General features: G+C 48.2%; 1 protein-coding gene across 4 annotated transcripts in view; it reads right to left on the reverse strand.

The window, feature by feature from the left end:
* LOC147101891 (uncharacterized) overlaps positions 1-18,659 on the reverse strand; it is a 275,980-nt gene extending 257,321 nt beyond the window's left edge. For 3 of the 4 annotated variants that reach the window (XM_085965912.1, XM_085965910.1, XM_085965908.1), the window contains exon 1: positions 18,574-18,659. The gene's annotated coding sequence lies outside the window, so the exon portion shown is untranslated. Of the gene's footprint in view, positions 1-2,921; positions 3,002-18,573 lie in introns of those variants that run through there. The other variant, XM_085965909.1, reaches the window with a different exon arrangement.
* Between the last annotated feature and the right edge of the window lie 246 nt (positions 18,660-18,905).

Genomic DNA, 18,905 nt, shown 5'->3' on the forward strand with positions numbered 1-18,905 from the left:
AGCTGAAGATATTTGGGACTAGGACGTTGTCCTGAGGAACTCCTGCAGCGATGTCCTGGGGCTGTGATTGGCCTCCAACCACCACAACCATCTTCCTTTGATCCAGGTATGAGTCCAGCCACTGGAAAGTTTCCCCCAGATCCCCAATGACTTCACTTTTACTAGAGCTCCTTGGTGCGACACTTGGTCGAATGCTGCCTTGATGTCAAGGGCAGTCACTCTCACCTCTGAAATTCAGCTCTATTGTCCATGTTTGGACCAAGACTGTAATGTGGTCTGGAGCCGAGTGGTCCTGGCAGAACCCAAACTGGGCATCGGTGAGCAGGTTATTGGTGAGTAAGTGCTACTTGATGACTCCTTTCATCACTTTGCTGATGATTGAGAGCAGGCTGATAATTGGTCGGATTGGATTTGTCCTGCTTTTTGCAGACAGGACATACCTGGGCTGTTTTCCACAGTGTCGGGTAGATGCCAGTTTTGTAGCTGTACTGGAACAGCTTCACCAAGTTGGCACCTCATTTTCAGGTGCTGCTCCTGGCATGATCTTCTACACTCCTCATTGAAGTAGGGTTGATCCCCTGGCTTGATGGTGATGGAGGAGTGAGGGATATGCTGGACCATGAGGCTACAGATTGTGGTGGAATACAATTCTGCTGCTGCTGATGGCCCACAGCGCCTCATGGATGCCCAGTTTTGAGCTGCTAGATCTGTTCTGAATCTATCAACAACAACTTGCATTTATATAGCATATTTAACGTAGTTATCAAAATTATTCCATTTAGCACAGTGGTAGTGCCATATAACATGATGGAGGGTGTCCTCAGTTTGAAGATGGGAGTTGGTCTCCACAAGGACTGTGCGGTGGTCACTGCTACCGATGCTGTCATAGATAGATACATTCCGCGACAGGTTGATTGGTAAGGTCGAGGTCCAGTAGGTTATTTCCTCATGTTGGTTCTCTCACCCCCTGCTACAAGTATAGTCTGACAGTTATGTCCTTCAGAACTCGGCCAGCTCGGTCACTGGTGGTACTACCAAGCCACTCTTAATGATAGGCATTGAGGTCCCCCGTCCAGAGTACATTCTGTGCCCTTGCTACCCTCAGCACTTCCTCCAAGTGGTGTTTAACATGTAGGAATGCTGATTCATCAGCTGAGGGAGGACGGTAGGTGGTAATCAGCAGGAGGTTTCCTTGCCTATGTCTGACCTGAAACCATGAGACTTCACGTAGTCTGGAGTCAATGTTGAGGACTCCCAGGGTCACTCACTCCCACTCCCCACCCACCGACTGTATACCACCCACCTGGGGGTCCCTCTCTTTGGTGGCTCTGTCTGACTCTGCCAGTGGGACAGGACATACCCGGGGATGATGATGGAGGACATATCCTGTTGTCTTCCCTTAGCTTAACTAACTTATCTAAAATGTCCTTTGTATCCACAATCATATCAGGCATCTTGCACTCACCCACTTCTGGATTCACCTGCTCTCTGATATCCTTCTCTTTAGTAAAAACTTACGCAAAGTACTTATTAAATACTCCATCAGTTCTTTTGATCATCCTCTACAAATTGCCAATCTGTTCCTCTCAGGGGTCCCACCTTGCTTTGAATAACTCTCTTTCTGCCGATGTATCTGTTAAATAGCTTGGTTCCTTCTGATGTTTTTGGATAATTATCCTCATACCCCCTCTTAGCTTTCATTGTCTCTTAACTTCTTTCTTATTTCCGTATATTCTCATTGAATTTCACAGCACAGGAACAGGCCTTTGGGCCCAACGGGTTTGTGCCGGTGGTTGCCCTCCAACCCGCTTCAGCTAACCCCATTAGCACACCCTTCCTCTACTTGTAAGAAGTCACACACCAGGTTATAGTCCAACAGCTTTATTTGAAATCACAAGCTTTCGGAGCGCTGCTCCTTCGTCAGGTGAAGTGGAGAAATGCATAAAGACACAGCTTATATAGTCAGAGAATCATGTCAGATGTTTACAGGTAATGTTTCCAACTGCCATTTATCACACCTCGGCAGAGAGATAATCACAGCAATCAAAGGTGTGAATGGTGTCCAAACCAGAAGGAGCAGCGCTCCGAAAGCTTGTGGTTTCAAATAATTCTGTTGGACTATAACCTGGTGTTGTGTGACTTCTTACATTTGTCTACCCCAGTCCAACTCCGGCATCTCCACACCATTCCTCTACTTGGTTCATCATCAGTATTATTCCTCTAGTCCCGATAGGCACTCTTCCTCATTTTGTTTATTGGTATCTAACCGCTTTCATTTATCCATGACATCCTGAAACTACTAGACATTTCTTTTTGAATGCCATGTGCTTATTCTGTACCTTCGCCATTTGTGTTTGGAAACATTCTCACTGTCGCCCTGCCGGGATTGAAATGTTATCAGTTTTAGTCAGTGTTTAATCATTCAGATGGTATTTGATGTAACTTTTCAGCAGTGAACTGCATTTTTTTTAAGTGTCTTTTATAGATTTTACAAGTTGTTTTTTTTGGGGGGGGGCGGGGTGGAGTCTCCTCCCCTTTTTACTGTGGGCCAGTCACCCCCCCCCCCCCCTCACCTCAGCCCACTCACTCTCCATCTCTCTCCAGGCTGCTCTCGGCTTCTCGTTCTCCGGGTGACTTTCCCCACTCCTGCTGGATCTGAAATCAGTAAAGTCTCCACTCGCCCAGTTACTATAAGCATTCCAGTCACTCGGGGATTTGTAACCATTCAGCTCCCCAGTCTCTCGGGTATTTACAATGATTGCGGTTTCTATTTACTATAACCCCCCTCATGTCCGCATTCAGGCGGGTATTTATTAATCCCACTGCATCTCATCGCTCGGGTATTTATAAAACTTCAGCACCCTGTTCTCCCGGGTATTTATAATCCCCATAGTACTTGTCCTATCTGGGATTTCTCTTACCTCAGTACTCCAGCCCACACTATTCCCGAGACTCGCTGATCCAGAATGCTGATGTCCAACTCCGGGTGTCTGATTAGCCTAACTCCGCGTCCTGAACTCACGGTCATCTGTTCGTCACTATCGCTGCTCCCCCCTCGTCACTATCAGTATCACTGTCCCCTCCTCAACCTCACAACAAGCCCAGTGTCAACCACCATCTCTACCACCTCCTGTACTGTTACTCAGGTCAGTATCTCAGCTCAGCGTCTCACTCCCGTCAGATTCACCCCCCACCCACCCTGTATTATCCTCCCACTCCAGGGACTTGAGCACAAAAATTTGGGCTGACACTCCAGTGCAGTGCTGAGGGAGTGCTGCACTGTCAGAGGTGCCGTCTTTCAGATGAGAGGTTAAACCGAGGTCCCGTCTCACTCTCTCGGGTGGAAATAAAAGATCCCACGGCACTATTTCGAAGAGCAGGGGAGTTATCCCCAGTGTCCTGGCCAATATTTATCCCTCAATAAACCTCACTAAAACAAATTATCTGGTCATTATCACATTGCTGTTTTGTGGGAGCTTGCTGTGCACAAATTGGCTGCTGCGTTTCCTACATTACAACAGTGATTACACTTCAAAAAGTACTTCATTGGCTGTAAAGCGCTTTGGGACGTCCGCTGGTCGTGAAAGATGCTATAGAAATACAAGTCTTTCTTTTATTTCACTCATCAATATCTCACTCCAGTCAGTATCACCCCCTGTATTATTACCCAGGTCGGGTGTGTGTAACATATGGTGTTTGAGACAGTTATAGGCCCAGATATTTACGGGCAAGTGGGGAGGGGGCAACTGTCAGTGGCTGGGAAACCCAGAACTGCCGGGAACGTGGAGGTCCTGCAGAATTTAACGGCAGAACCACATCAGAATTTTTTTTCACTGTTGGAATGAGTGACCATAACATGGTTGAATTCCATATTCAATTAGAGGGTGAGAAGGTTGGATCTCAAACAAGCGTGCTAAGCTTGAATAAAGGAGACTATGAAGGTATGAGAGCGGAATTGAGTAGAGTGGATTGGGAAAATAGATTAAAGGGTAAGACGATACATGATCAGTGGTGTACATTTAAGGAGTTATTTTACAACTTCCAAAAAAAAAATATTCCACTGAGAAGAAAAGGGTGTAAAAGAAAAGACAGCCATCCATGGCTAAGTAAAGAAATTAAGGATAGTATTCGACTAAAAACAAGGGCATATAAGGTAGCCAAATCTAGTGGGAGGATAGAGGATTGGGAAAAATTTAAAAGACAGCAAAAAATAACAAAAAGATTGATTAAGAAAGGGAAGATAGATTATGAAAGTAAATTAGCAAAAAATATAAAAACAGACAGTAAGAGTTTTTATAGTTATATAAAAAGAAAAAGGGTGGCTAAAGTAAATGTTGATCCCTTAGAGGATGAGACCGGGAAATTAATGGTGGGAAATATGGAGATGGCAAAAACACTGAATAAATATTTTGTATCAGTCTTTACAGTAGAGGACACTAAAAATATCCCAACACTGGACAAACAGGGGGCTATAGGGGGGGGGGGAGGAGCTAAACACAATCAAAATCACTAAGGAAGTGGTACTCGGTAAAATAATGGGACTCAAGGCGGATAAATCACCTGGACCGGATGGCTTACATCCTAGGGTCTTGAGGGAAGTGGCGGTAGGGATTGTGGATGCATTAGTAATAATTCTCCAAAACTCCCTGGACTCAGCAAAGGTCCCGGCAGACTGGAAAACTGCTAATGTAACACCCTTATTTAAAAAGGGCAGTAGACAGAAGGCTGGAAACTATAGACCGGTTAGCCTAACATCTGTGGTAGGTAAAATTTTGGAGTCCATTATTAAGGAGACAGTAACAGGACATTTGGATAATCATAATTTAATAGGACAAAGTCAGCATGGTTTTATGAAGGGGAAGTCATGTTTGACAAATTTGCTGGAGTTCTTTGAGGAAGTAACATATAGGGTGGATAAAGGGGAACCAGTGGACGTAGTGTATTTAGACTTCCAAAAAGCATTTGACAAGGTGCCACACAAAAGTTTATTGCTTAAGATAAAAAATCACAGGATTGGGGGTAATATTCTGGCATGGATAGAGGATTGGCTATCTAACAGAAGGCAGAGAGTTGGGATAAATGGTTCATTCTCAGACTGGCAATCAGTAACTAGTGGTGTTCCGCAGGGGTCAGTGCTGGGTCCCCAACTCTTTACAATCTATATTAACGATTTGGAGGAGGGGACCGAGTGTAACATATCAAAGTTTGCAGATGATACTAAGATGGGAGGGAAAGTAGTGAGTGAGGAGGACATAAAAAACCTGCAAGGGGACATAGACAGGCTAAGTAAGTGGGCAGAGATTTGGCAGATGGAATACAATACTGGAAAGTGTGAGGTTATGCACTTTGGCAGGAAAAATCGTAGAGCAAGTTATTGTCTTAATGGCAAGAAACTGGAAAGTACTGAAGTACAAAGGGATCTGGGGGTCCTGGTGCACGAAACTCAAAAGGTTAGTATGCAGGTGCAGCAAGTGATTAAGAAGGCCAATGGAATGTTGGCTTTCATTGCTAGGGGGATAGAATATAAAAATAGGGAGGTATTGCTTCAGTTGTATAAGGTATTGGTGAGACCGCACCTGGAATACTGCGTACAGTTTTGGTGTCCATACTTAAGAAAAGACATACTTGCCCTCGAGTCAGTACAAAGAAGGTTCACTCGGTTAATCCCAGGGATGAGGGGATGGACGTATGAGGAGAGGTTGAGCAGATTGGGACTTTACTCATTGGAGTTCAGAAGAATGAGAGGCGATCTTATTGAAACATATAAGATTGTGAAGGGGTTGGATCGGGTGGATGCGGGATGTTCCCGATGATGGGTGAAACTAGAACTAGGGGACATAGTCTTAGAATAAGGGGCTGCTCTTTCAAAATTGAGATGAGGAGGAACTACTTCACTCAGAGGGTGGTAGGTCCATGGAATATGCTGCCCCAAAAAGCTGTAGAAGCAACATCATTACATAAATTTAAAACAGAAATAGACAGTTTCCTAGAAGTAAAGGGAATTAAGGGTTACGGGGAGTGGGCAGGAATTTGGACATGAGTCTAGGTTCGGATCGGACATAGCCCTGTGGGTAGTGGAGCGGGCCCAGGGGCCGTGTAGCCTGATCCTGCTCCTATTTCGTGTGTCTAATTCTGTTAGATTCAGGAGATGGTTCTGTGATAGTAGATTGGCGGTTAGGATCAGATCAGCCATGATCTTATTAAATGGCGGAGCAGGCTCGAGGGGCCGATTGGCCTACTCCTGCTCCTATTTCTTATGTTCTTATGTTTCCCGCCAGGCAGCCAGCCTGATTCAAAGGCTGGCCGGCAGGTGGGAGGGAAAGCCTGCAGTACAAGGCCACAGCTGGGGACAGCTGGGGATGGTCCCCGGCAATTGAGAAGATCGGGGATCGGTGGGGGGGGGGGGGGGGGAGGGCTGGGCGCATGGCAGTGAGAATAGAGGGAGAAATCGCAGACAAGGAGAGATCCCGGGGGTATGGAGATCCTGGGAGGACTGAAGAATGTGGGGGCCTGGAGATTGTGGGGGCCTGGAGATTACGGTGGGACTGAAGATCGCGGGGGTTTGAGGTCACAGTGGGACTGAAGATCGCGGGGGTTTGAGGTCACAGTGGGACTGAAGATCGCGGGGGCCTGGAGATCACGGGGGTTTGAGATTGTGGGGGGTACTGGACCTCAGGGTGGGTTTGGGGCTTGAGGAGATGGTCTGCAGATCATGGGGGGTCTGGAGATCACTGGGGACTGTAGCTTAGGGTGGGTTTGGGGTTCTAGGGGAGGGTCTGCAGATCATGGAGGGTCTGGAGATTACGGGCAGGGAGAGATTGCAGGTGGTTTGCTTGAGGGCCCTGGGGGGAAAGTGCTCCTGCTCCTCCTAGCTCACAATCGGTGCTGGAAAAGCACTTCCCTGCTGGATCCGGCAACTCCCGCCTCCCTTTAGCTGCTGGATTTCCCGAGTCCTGGGAACCACGGCCCGCAGCCATTAAATCTAAATGGCTCTAAAATACCGGGAACGGAGCATCATCAACATATTAGAAGTGGCCGGGCTCTGCAGAGCGAGTTATTCAGACCGCCACAGTTAAACCGGAGGTACACCCGTTCACGGCAGGTTGGGGTCGGGTTTCACATTTTAAAAAATGGAACTTCTCATCCTTCTCAACCTGTCTGCAGCCTTTGGCACGGTTAATCGCAACATCCTCCTCCAGTGCCTCTCCTCCATTGTCCAGCTGAATGGGACCTGGCTCCATTCCTATCTGTCCAGTTGTAGCCAGAGAATCGCCTTTTTAAAAATTCGTTCATGGGATGTGGGAGTCGCTGGCAAGGCCAGCATTTATTACCCATCCCTGGTTCCCCTTGAGAAGGTGGTGGTGAGCCGCCTTCTTGAACCGCTGCAGTCCGTGTGGTGAAGGTACTCCCACAGTGCTGTTAGGGAGGGAGTTCCAGGAATTAGACCCAGCAACGATGAAGGATCAGCGATATACTTCTAAGTCAGGATGGTGTGTGCCTTTGAGGGGAACTTGGAGGTGGTGCTGTTCCCATGCATCTGCTGCCCTTGTCCTTCTAGGTGGAAGAGGTCGTGGGTTTGGGAGGTGCTGCCGAAGAAGCCTTGGTGAGTTGCTGCAGTGCATCTTGTAGATGGTACACACTGCAGCCACGGTACGCCGGTGGTGAAGGGAGTGAATGTTTAAGGTGGTGGATGGGGTGCCAATCAAGTGGGCTGCTTTGTCCTGGATGGTGTTGAGCTTCTTGAGTGTTGTTGGAGCTGCACTCATCCAGGCAAGTGGAGAGTATTCCATCACACTCCTGACTTGTGTCTTGTAGATGATGGAAAGGCTTTGGGGAGTCAGGAGGTGAGACACTCGCCGCAGAATACCTAGACTCTGACCTGCTCTTGTTGCCACAGTATTTATATGGCTGTCCAGTTAAGTTTCTGGTCAATGGTGACCCCCAGGATGTTGATAGTGGGGGATTCGGCGATGGTAATGCCATTGAATGTCAAGGGGCGGTGTTTAGACTCTTGCTTGTTGGAGACAGTCATTGCCTGGTGATGCGCTATCAATTACTCATAAAAGACTGAGAGCTAAGAGAGTAACTAAAGGCTTTTATTAGCAAAGAACAGAGCATGCCTCTCGTGGTTGATTGGGTTCCAAGAAGGCAGGGGGCTGCAGGTCAATCACCTTTATACCTGGGCCTGTGTGGGTGGAGCCAGCCGAGACATGTTGAGGCATGCATAGGTACAACAGTGTGTAACAACAACAACAACAACAAGTGGTTTACCACATTTGGCACTTCTGTGGCGCAAATGTTACCTGCCGCTTATCAGCCCAAGCCTGAACATCGTCCAAGTCTTGTTGCATGCGGGCATGGACTGCTTCATTATCTGAGGAGTTGTGAATGGCACTGAACACTGTGTAGTCATCAGCGAAAATCCCCATTTCTGACCTTATGTTGGAGGGAAGGCCATTGATGAAGCAGCTGAAGATGGTTGGGCCTAGGACACTGCCCTGACGAACTCCTGCAGCGATGTCCTGGGGCTGTGATGATTGACCTTCAACCACCACAACCATCTTCCTTTGTGCTAGGTATGACTCCAGCCAATGGTGCGTTTTCCCCGATTCCCATTGACTTCAGTTTTACTCGGGCTCCTTGATGCCAGACTCGGTCAAATGCTGCCTTGATGTCAAGGGCAGTCACTCTCACCTCACCTCTGGAATTTAGCTCTTTTGTCCATGTTTGGACCAAGGCTGTAATGAGGTCAGGAGCCGAGTGGTCTTGGCGGAACCTAAACTGAACATCAGTGAGCAGGTTATTGGTGACTAAGTGCCGCTTGATAGCACTGTCGACGACACCTTCCATCACTTTGCTGATGATTGAGAGTAGACTGATGGGGAGGTAATTGGCCGGGTTGGATTTGTCTTGCTTTTTGTGGACAGGACATACCTGGGCAGTTTTCCACATTGTCGGATAGATGCCGGTGTTGTAGCTGTACTGGAACAGCTTGGCTAGAGGCACAGCTAGTTCTGGAGCACAAGCCTTCAGCACGATAGCCGGGATGTTGTCAAGGCCCATAGCCTTTGCTGTATCCAGTGCGCTCAGCCATTTCTTGATATCACGTGGAGTAAATTGAATTGGCTGAAGACTGGCTTCTGTGATGGTGGGGACCTCAGGAGGAGGCCGATATGGATCATCCACTCAGCACTCCTGGCTGAAGTTGGTTGCAAATACTTCAGACTTGTCTTTTGCACTCACGTGCTGGGCTCCACCATCATTGAGGATGGGGATATTCTTGGAGCCTCCTTCTCCCATTAGTTAATGGTCCACCACCATTCACGACTGGATGTGGCAGGACTGCAGAGCTTTGATCTGATCCATTGATTGTGGGATCGCTTAGCTCTGTCTATAGCATGCTGCTTCCGCTGTTTAGCATGCATGTAGTCCTGTGTTGCAGCTTCCCCAGGTTGGCAGCTCATTTTTAGGTACGCCTGGTGCTGCTCCTCCTGGCATGCTCTTCTACACTCCTTGTTCAATCAGGGTTGGTCCCCTGGATTGGTGGTAATGGTAGAGTGAGAGATATGCTGGGCCATGAGGTTACAGAATGTGGTGGAATAAAATTCTGCTGCTGCTGATGGCCCACAGCGCCTCATGGATGCCCAGTTTTGAGCTGCTAGATCTGTTCATTTAGCACGGTGGTAGTGCCACACAACACGATGGAGGGTGTCCTCAGTGTGAATACGGGACTTCATCTCCACAATGACTGTGCGGTGGTCACTGCTACCAATGCTGTCATGGACAGATGCATCTGCGACCGCTAGATTGGTAAGGACGAGGTGAAGTAGGTTTTTCCCTCGTGTTGGTTGTCTCACCACCTGTCGCAGGCCCAGACAGGCAGTTATGTCCTTCAGGACTCAGCCAGCTCGGTCAGTAGTGGTGCTACCGAGCCACTCTTGGTGATGGACATTGAAATCTCCCACATTCTGTGCCCTTGCTACTCAGTGCTTCTTCCAAGTGGTGTTCAACATGGAGGAGTACTGATTCATCAGCTGAGGGAGGGCGGTAGGTGGTAATTAGCAGGAGGTTTCCTTGCCCATGCTTGACCTGAAGCCATGAGACTTCACGGGGTCCGGAGTCAATGTTGAGGACTCCCAGGGCCACTCCTTCCCGACTGTAAACCACTGTGCTGCCACCCCTGGTGGGTTTGTCCTGCCCGTGGGACAGGACATACCCAGGGATGGTGATGGAGGAGTTTGGGACATTGGCTGAAAGGTATGACTCTGTGAGTATGACTATGTCAGGCTGCTGCTTTGCTAGCCTGTGGGACAGCTCGCCCAATTTTGGCAGAAGTCCCCAGGTGTTGGTGAGGAGGACTTTGCTGGATCGGCTGGGCTGGGTGTGTCGTTGCCGTGTCCGTAGCCGGTGCCGAGTTTGATGCCGGGTGGTCCGTCCGGTTTCATTCTTATTATTTAGTTTTGTAGTGGTTAGTTACAACTGAGTGGCTTGCGAGGCCATTTCACAGGGCAGTTAAGAGTCAACCTCATTGCTGTGGGTCTGGAGTCACATATAGGCCAGACCAGGTAAGGACGGCAGATTTCCTTCCCTAAAGGACTTCTCTTCCCGCCCCTGCACCGTATCCTCTGGAATCCCCCCAGGATCTATCCTTTGGCCCCCTCCTAATTCTCAGCTACATGCTGCCCCTTGGCAACATCATCCAAGAACATTGGGTGCAGAACATTTTGAGGGGGAAGCGGAACAGCGAGAATTCGTGGCCCATGTGGGAACCAATGACATAGGAAGGAAAAGGTTTGAGGTCCTGCAGTCAGAGTTTCAGGGGCGAGGGAGGAAGTTAAAAAGCAGGAGCTCAAAGGTAGTAATCCCTGGATTTCTCCCAGTGCCATGCAGTGAGTGTAGGAATAGTAGGATAAGACAGGTTACTGCGTGGCTGGAGAAATGGTGCAGGAGGGAGGACTTCAGGTTCCTGGGGCATTGGGACCAGTTCTGGGGCAGGAGGTGGTAGACAGGTTGCACTTCAACAGAGCTAGGACCAATGTCCTCGCTGGAACGTTAACTAGTGCTGTGGGGGAGGGTTTAACTAATTTGGCACCATGATGAAACATTAGAGAGGAGAAACAAGGTACCCAGAAGCCTGGGAGAGGCAAGTTGCACTAGCGTAAAGAATCGTTGAAAAATAGCAAGGACCAGACAGGGGGCAAATGCAAAGCAGTCTAAGATGAGTTTGGAGCACATACGTAAATGCACGGAGTGTGGTAAATGAGGTTGGTTAGCTGCAGGCATAAGTCGTCACATGGGACTATGATATACTGACAATAACAGAGAGCTGGCTCAATGAAGGGGCGTATTGGGAACTTAATATTCCTGGCTATACGGTATTCAGGAAACATAGGGAAGGAATAAAGGAGGGGCAGGGGGGTGGGTGCGGGGGTGGGTGTATTTTTTTCAAAGAAACTATTATAGCACTAGAGAGAGCTAATGTAGTTGAGGGGCCAAAGACAAAGACTATTTGGTTAGAATTAAGGAACAATAGAGGAGATACTCTGCTACTGAGTGTATACTATAGACCATCAAATAGTGGGAGATAATAACAAATTTCATAGAATCCTAGAGTGATACAGCACAGGATCATAACTTTTAGCCAATGTCCCAGACTCCTCCATCACCATCCCTGGGTATGTCCTGGCCCACCGGCAGGACAGACCCACCAGGGGTGGTGGCATAGTGGTATACAGTCGGGAGGGAGTGGCCCTGAGAGTCCTCAACATTGACTCCGGACCCCATGAAGTTTCATGGCTTCAGGTCAAGCATGGGCAGGGAAACCTCCTGCTGATTACCACATAGTGCCGACCCTCAGCTGATCAATCAGTACTGCTCCATGTTGGACACCACTTGGAAGAAACACTGAGGGTAGCAAGGCCACAGAATGTACTCTGGGTGGGGAAGTTCAATGTCCATCACCAAGAGTGACTCGATAACACCACGACTGACCGAGCTGGCCGAGTCCTGAAGGACATAACTGCCAGCCTGGGCCTGCGACAGGTGGTGAGAGAACCAACACGAGGGAAAAACCTACTTGACCTCGTCCTCACCAATCTACCTGTCGCAGATGCATCTGTCCATGACAGCATTGATAACAGTGACCACCACACAGTCATTGTGGAGACGAAGTCCCGTCTTCACACTGAGGACACCCTCCATCGTGTTGTGTGGCACTACCCCCGTGCTAAATGGGATAGATTCAGAAGTGATCTAGCAGCTCAAAACTGGGCATCCATGAGACGCTGTGGGTCATCAGCAGCAGCAGAATTGTATTCCACCACAATCTGTAACCTCATGGCCCGCCATATCCCTGAATCTACCATTACCATCAAGCCAGGGGACCAACCCTGGTTCAATAAGGAGTGTAGAAGAGCATGCCAGGAGCAGCACCAGGCGTACCTAAAAATGAGGTACCAACCTGGGGAAGCTGCAACACAGGACTACATGCACGCTAAACAGCGGAAGCAGCATGCTATAGACAGAGCTAAGTGATCCCACAATCAATGGATCAGATCAAAGCTCTGCAGTCCTACCACATCCAGCCGTGAATGGTGGTGGACAATTAAACAACTAACGGGAGGAGGAGACTCCATGAATATCCCCATCCTCAATGATGGCAGAGCCCAGTATGTGAGCGCAGACAAGACTGAAGCGTTTGCAACCATCTTCAGCAAGAAGTGCCGAGTGGATGATCCATATTGGCCTCCTCCCGAGGTCCCCACCATCACAGAAGCCAGTCTTCAGCCAATTCAGTTCGCTCACGTGATATCAAGAAATGGCTGAGCGCACTGGATGCAGCAAAGGCTATGGGCCCCGACAACATCCCAGCAGTCGGGCCGAGGACTTGTGCTCCAGAATGGCTGCGCCTCTAGCCAAGCTGTTCCAGTACAGCTACGACACTGACATCTATCCGACAATGGGGAAAAATGCCCAGGTATGTACTGTCCACAAAAAGCACAACAAATCCAATCCGGCCAATTACCACCCCATCAATCTACTCTCAATTATCAGCAAAGTGATGGAAGGTGTTGTCAACAGTGCCATCAAGCGACACCTACTCACCAATATCCTGCTCACTGATGCTCAGTTTGGGTTCCGCCAGGACCACTCGATCCAGGCCTCATTACAGCCTTGATCCAAACATAGACAAAAGAGCTGAATTCCAGAGAGGCGAGAGTGACTGCCCTTGACAACAAGGCAGCATTTGACCGAATGTGGCATCAAGGAGCCCTAGTTAAATTGAAGTCAATGGGAATCAGGGGGGAAAACGTTCCACTGGCTGGAGGTCAATCATCACAACCCCAGGATATCGCTGCAGGAGTTCCTCCGGGCAGTGTCCTAGACCCAACCATCTTCAGCTGTTTCATCAATGACCTTCCCTCCATCATAAGGTCAGAAGTGAGGATGATTGCTGATGATTACACAGTCTTCAGTTCCATTTGCAACTCCTCAGATAATGAAGCAGTCCATGCCCACATGCAGCAAGATCTGGACGACATTCAGGCTTGGGCTGATAAGTGGCAGGTAACATTCGTGCCACACAAGTGCCAGGCAATGACTATCTCCAACAAGCGAGAGTCTAACCACACCCACTTGATATTCAACGGCATTACCATCGCTCAATCCCCCACCATCAACATCCTGGGGGTCACCATTGACCAGGAACATAAATGGACCAGCCACAAAATACTGTGGCAACAAGAGCAGGTCGGAGGCTGGATATTCTGTGGCGTGGGTCTCACCTCCTGACTCACCAATGCCTTTCCACCATCTACAAGGCACAAGTCAGGAGTGTGATAGAATACTCTCCACTTGCCTGGATGAGTGCAGCTCCAACAACAGTCAAGAAGCTCGACACCATCCAGGACAAAGCAGCCCGCTTGATTGGCACCCCATCCACCACCTTAAACATTCACTCCCTCCACCACCGGCATACCGTGGCTGCAGTGTGTACCATCTACAAGGTGCACTACAGCAACTCGTCAAGGCTTCTTCGGCAGTACCTCCCAAACCCACGACCTCTACCACCTAGAAGGGCAAGGGCAACAGGTGCATGGGAACACCATCACCTGTAAGTTCCCCTCCAGATTACACACCTTCCTGACTTGGAAATATATCGCCATTTCTTCATCGTCGCTGGGTCAAAATCCTGGAACTCCCTCCCTAACAGCACTGTGGGAGAACCTTCACCACACGGACTGCAGCGGTTCAAGAAGGCGGCTCACCACCACCTTCTCCAGGGCAATTAGAGATGGGCAATAAATGCCAGCGGTGCCCACAGTCCAAGAGCGAATTTTAAATAAAAGGAGGCCATTCAGCCAATTGTGCCTGTGCCTGTGCCTATGCCTGTGCCGGCTCTTTGTATGCATATTGCAGAAAGATGCAAGAATTACAGATTAGTGATAATGGGGGACTTCAATTATCCTAATATAGACTGGGAAAATAATAGTGTAAAGGGCAAAGAGGGGAGGAATTCCTGAAATGTGTACAAGAGAACTTTCTTGATCAGTGTTTCCAACCCAATGAAGAAGGGAGAAGTGCTGGATTTGGTTCTGGGGAATGAAGTGGGGGAGCATTTGGGGAACAGTGATCATAATATCATCAGGTTTAGAATAGTTATGGAAAAGGACAAGGTACAATCAAGCGTAAAAATACTTCACAGGAGGACGACTAACTTCAGTGAGTTGAAAAGGGATCTGGCCCAGGTGAATTGGAATCAAAAATTGGTAGGCAAAACAGTAATTGAACAATGGGAGGCCTTCATAGAGGAGATAGTAATGGAACAGAGTAGAGATATTCCCACGAGGGGGAAAGGAAGGGCATCCACAGCTAGAGCTCCCCGGATGACTAAAGTTATAGAAGTTAAAACGAGACAGAAAAAGGAGGCTTATGACAATTATAAGGTTCATAATACAGTGGAGGAGGATAGCAACAGACTATGAGGAGGACCTGGACTGGTAAAATGGGTAGGCACATGGCAAACGAAATTTAACACAGAGAAGTGTGAAGTGATACATTTTGGTAGGAGAGGCAATATAAACTAAACGGTATAATTTTACAGGGGGTGCAGGAACAGAGAGACCTGGGGGTGTATGTAGACAAACCTTTGAAGGTGGCAGGACAAATTGAGAAGGCTGTTAAAGAGCATCTGGGATCCTTGGCTTTATTAATAGAGGAATAAAGTATAAAAGCAAGGAAGTTCTGCTAAACCTTCATAAAACACAAGTTAGGCCTCAGCTGGAGCATTGTGTTCAATTCTGGGCACCACACTTTAGGAAGGATGTCAAGGCTTTAAAGAGGGTTCAGAGGAGATTTACTAGAATGGTTCCAGAACGAGGGACTTTAGTTACATGGCTGGACTGGAGAAGCTGGGGTTGTTCTCCTTAGAGCAGAGAAGATTAGGCGGAGATATGATAGAGGTATTCAAAATCATGAATGGTTTTGGTAGAGTAAGTAAGGAGAAACTGTTTCTAATGGCAGAAGGCTCGGTAACCAGAGGACACAGTTTTAAGGTGATTGTCAAAAGAACCAGAGGAAATATTTTGTTACCCAGCGAGTTGTTGTGATCCTGGAATGCGCTGCCTGAAAGGGCGGTGGAGGCAGAGTCAATCATAACATTCAAAAGAGAATTGGATAAATGCTTGAAGGAAAAAAAATTACAGGGTTATGGGGAGCAGGATTAATTGGATAGCTCTACCAAAGCATGATGAGCCAAATGGCCTCCTTCTGTGCTGTTCCATTCCATAATTCTAGGAACACGACGTCAGGTTCCACATGTACACAGACCACACCCAGCTCTACCTCACCATCCACCTCTCTCGACCCCTCCACTGCCTCTCGTACTGGATGAGCCGGCATTTGCTCCAATTAAATATTGGGAAAACTGAAGCCATTGTCTTCGTTCCCCGCCGCAAACTCTGCCCCCTAGCCACTGACTCCATTCCTCTCCCTGGCCATTGTCTCAGGCTGAACCAGACTGCTGGCAACCTCAGTATCCTATTTGACCCAATTGAGCTTTCAAACGCATGTCATCTCCATCACAAAAATTGCCTGCTTCCACCTCCGTTACATCGCCCGACTCCGCCCCTGACTCAGCCCCATCTGCTGCTGAAACCCTCAGCCCTGCATTTGTTACCACCAGACTCGACTATTCCAAGGCTCTCCGGGCCGGCCTCCCATCTTTCACCCTCCATAAACTGGAGTTCATCCAAAACTTTGCTGCCCGTGTCCTAACTCACATCAAGTCCCGTTCACTCAGCACCCTTGACCTACATTGGCACCTGGTTCAGCAACACCTCAAATTTAAAATTCTCATCCTTGTGTTCAAATCCCTCCATGGCCTCGCCCCTCACTATCTCTGTAACCTCCTCCAGCCCTACAACCCTTCGAGATCTCTGCGTTGCTTCAATTCTGGCCTCTTGTACACCCCCGATTTCTTCACCGCACCATTGGTGACCGTGCCTTTAGGTGCCTAGTCCCTAAGCGCTGGAATTCCCTCCCTAAACCTCTCCACCTCCTTTGACACGCTCCTTAAAATCGACCTTGTCAACTGTCCCAATATCTCATACATTGGTTCGGTGTCAATTTTTGTCTGATAACGGTCCTGTGACACGCCTTGGGACGTTTTACTACGTTAAAGGTGCTATATAAATGGAAGTTGTTATTGTTGAAACATTCTGCTTGTACAGAACATTTGTCCCGCGTGCAGCCTCTTTTAAGTCTCACCGTGCTCCACCATTACAAATCCCCAGATGTGGTGGTGACAACTTCATTATACGGGGTTTATGAATTGGCCCCATTACCAACACTGACAAATAGGAGACTCCTAACTTCTTTTCCAATGATTTGCATGTCTGGAGAAGGTCCGGGATAGTCTGTCATTACTACGGGACAGAATGTTCCTACATAATTAACCTCCTTCCGCCTTGACTGCCGCGGACAGTTCAAGGTATAGGAAGGAGCAATCAGCGGTGATTCTCATTGTTCCTTCCCCTCTGAAAGTCTTGTTCTTGAATGTTTATTGACAGCACCTCAACCAACTTCACTGCCTTGATGTGAGTACCTTAACTTTCAACAGGTTCCATCTCCTCATATACTCTATTGGTTGATGTCCAACCCAGACATTTTCCACGACAGCTGTACTATTGAGCTGATGGTGGCTTTATGTCCACCATCACAAACATGGTGTCTTGGAAAACTTCTATGGCCTTGGAAATAGTATCAGGTAGATATCAGACATTCTTAATGAAGTCCCTCTAAAGGATGAACCCCATCTGCTGTGTTTAATAACCAGTGGGTCAGTCTGTTGGATCAGTTTGGTAATCGAATAGTTAAGACACAATAGGCTCATCTTTAACTTGCCAAAATCAGCATTAAAATGGGGTTGGTAGACTTACCGTCCCATTATGGCCGACACCCGCTGGTCCCAGCTGTAGACCATTTAAAAATGCAAATGACATACAACAGTGGCTGCACTTCAAAAGTACAGTACTTCATTGGCTGTGAAGTGCTTTGGGCCATCCTGAGGTTGTGAAAAACGCTATAGAAATGCAAGTCTTTCTTTACATAAGACCTCGGTTACCATTTTCTTAGAGCACCGGTCGGAGCGTGCTCAGTTCACTCTCCGTGAACTGGCAATGGAGCCGGTGGCCCCACCCAGAATGGCGAGTTGCAGATTATTTTTTGCAAAGCCAGGGGTAATCAGGAGTTACCTCGCTGCCGTCCCACGCTCCCCACCCCCCAACCAGCTGTGTGGGTGACGCCCATGTGGTGCCTGAAGCTAGAGGGTTCTATTTAAGTGGGGCCCAGGCCTCAAAATAGCTCCAACCTCTTCACTGTGGGGTGGGCGGGGCCTCTGGCTCGCCCCACCGCAGGTTAAAAATCAACCCCATTGGCTGTAACTTTCAACTTTGGTGGCGTGAGGATGGGGGGGGCGGTGGGGGGAGGTGGGTGAAAGAGCTTATCATGGGTGGTAGCGGATCAGGGAGGGGGACTGGATGGAACTGCACCTCATTGCTGAAAATAATGCCATGGGGTTGAGTGCCTTGAGTCAAGTCCCACTCGAGAGACATGAGCGCATAATCTAGGCTGACACTCCAGTGCAGTACTGAGGGAGTGCTGCACTGTTGTAGGTGCCGTCTTTCAGATGAGACGTTAAACCAAGGCCCGGCCTCTGCTCCCTCAGGTTGATGTAAAAGATCCCATGGCAGTATTTCGAAGAAGAGCAGGGGAGTTCTCCTGTGGTCCTGGCCAATATTTATCCCTCAACCAACATGACTAAAACAGATTATTTGGTCATGATCAAATTGCTGTTTGTGGGATCTTGCTCTGCACATATTAGCTGCTGCATTTTCTACATTGCAACAGTGACTACACTTCAGAAAAGTACTTAATTTGCTGTAAAGCACTTTAGATTGTGAAAGGTGCTGTATAAATACAAATCTTTCTTTGATCTTTTGCTGTGGTCTGCTTGAGAGGAGCTACAAACTGCCCATGGCAGAACTATGGGGAAGTTACTGTTCACGGTCTTACCTTGGGTCTCAAGAAAATTGCATTCAGAGTCCCACGGTACAATCTCAGAGGAGCATTCACTGACATATAGATACACCGAGACAAAACAGTCACTTCTATGACATCAATAGAAGGGGCGGAATTCAGATCGGAATCAGAATTAATTCAAATTGAAACTACCCAAACATTCCAAACGGATCCAGTCATTCTCATTCAGCCCTCTGAGTCATTCAAAACATGGCAAAATACGACAAATCTGAAACACCAAGAGGAAACGCTGGAAAATACTCAGCAGGTCAGGCAGCATCTGTGGCGAGAGAAACAGAGTTAATGTTTCTCAGGTCGATGAACTG

Source organism: Somniosus microcephalus, chromosome 23, assembly GCF_052327205.1.
Source record: "Somniosus microcephalus isolate GS21.2 chromosome 23, FLI_Smic_1.0, whole genome shotgun sequence".
NCBI lineage: Eukaryota > Metazoa > Chordata > Chondrichthyes > Squaliformes > Somniosidae > Somniosus > Somniosus microcephalus.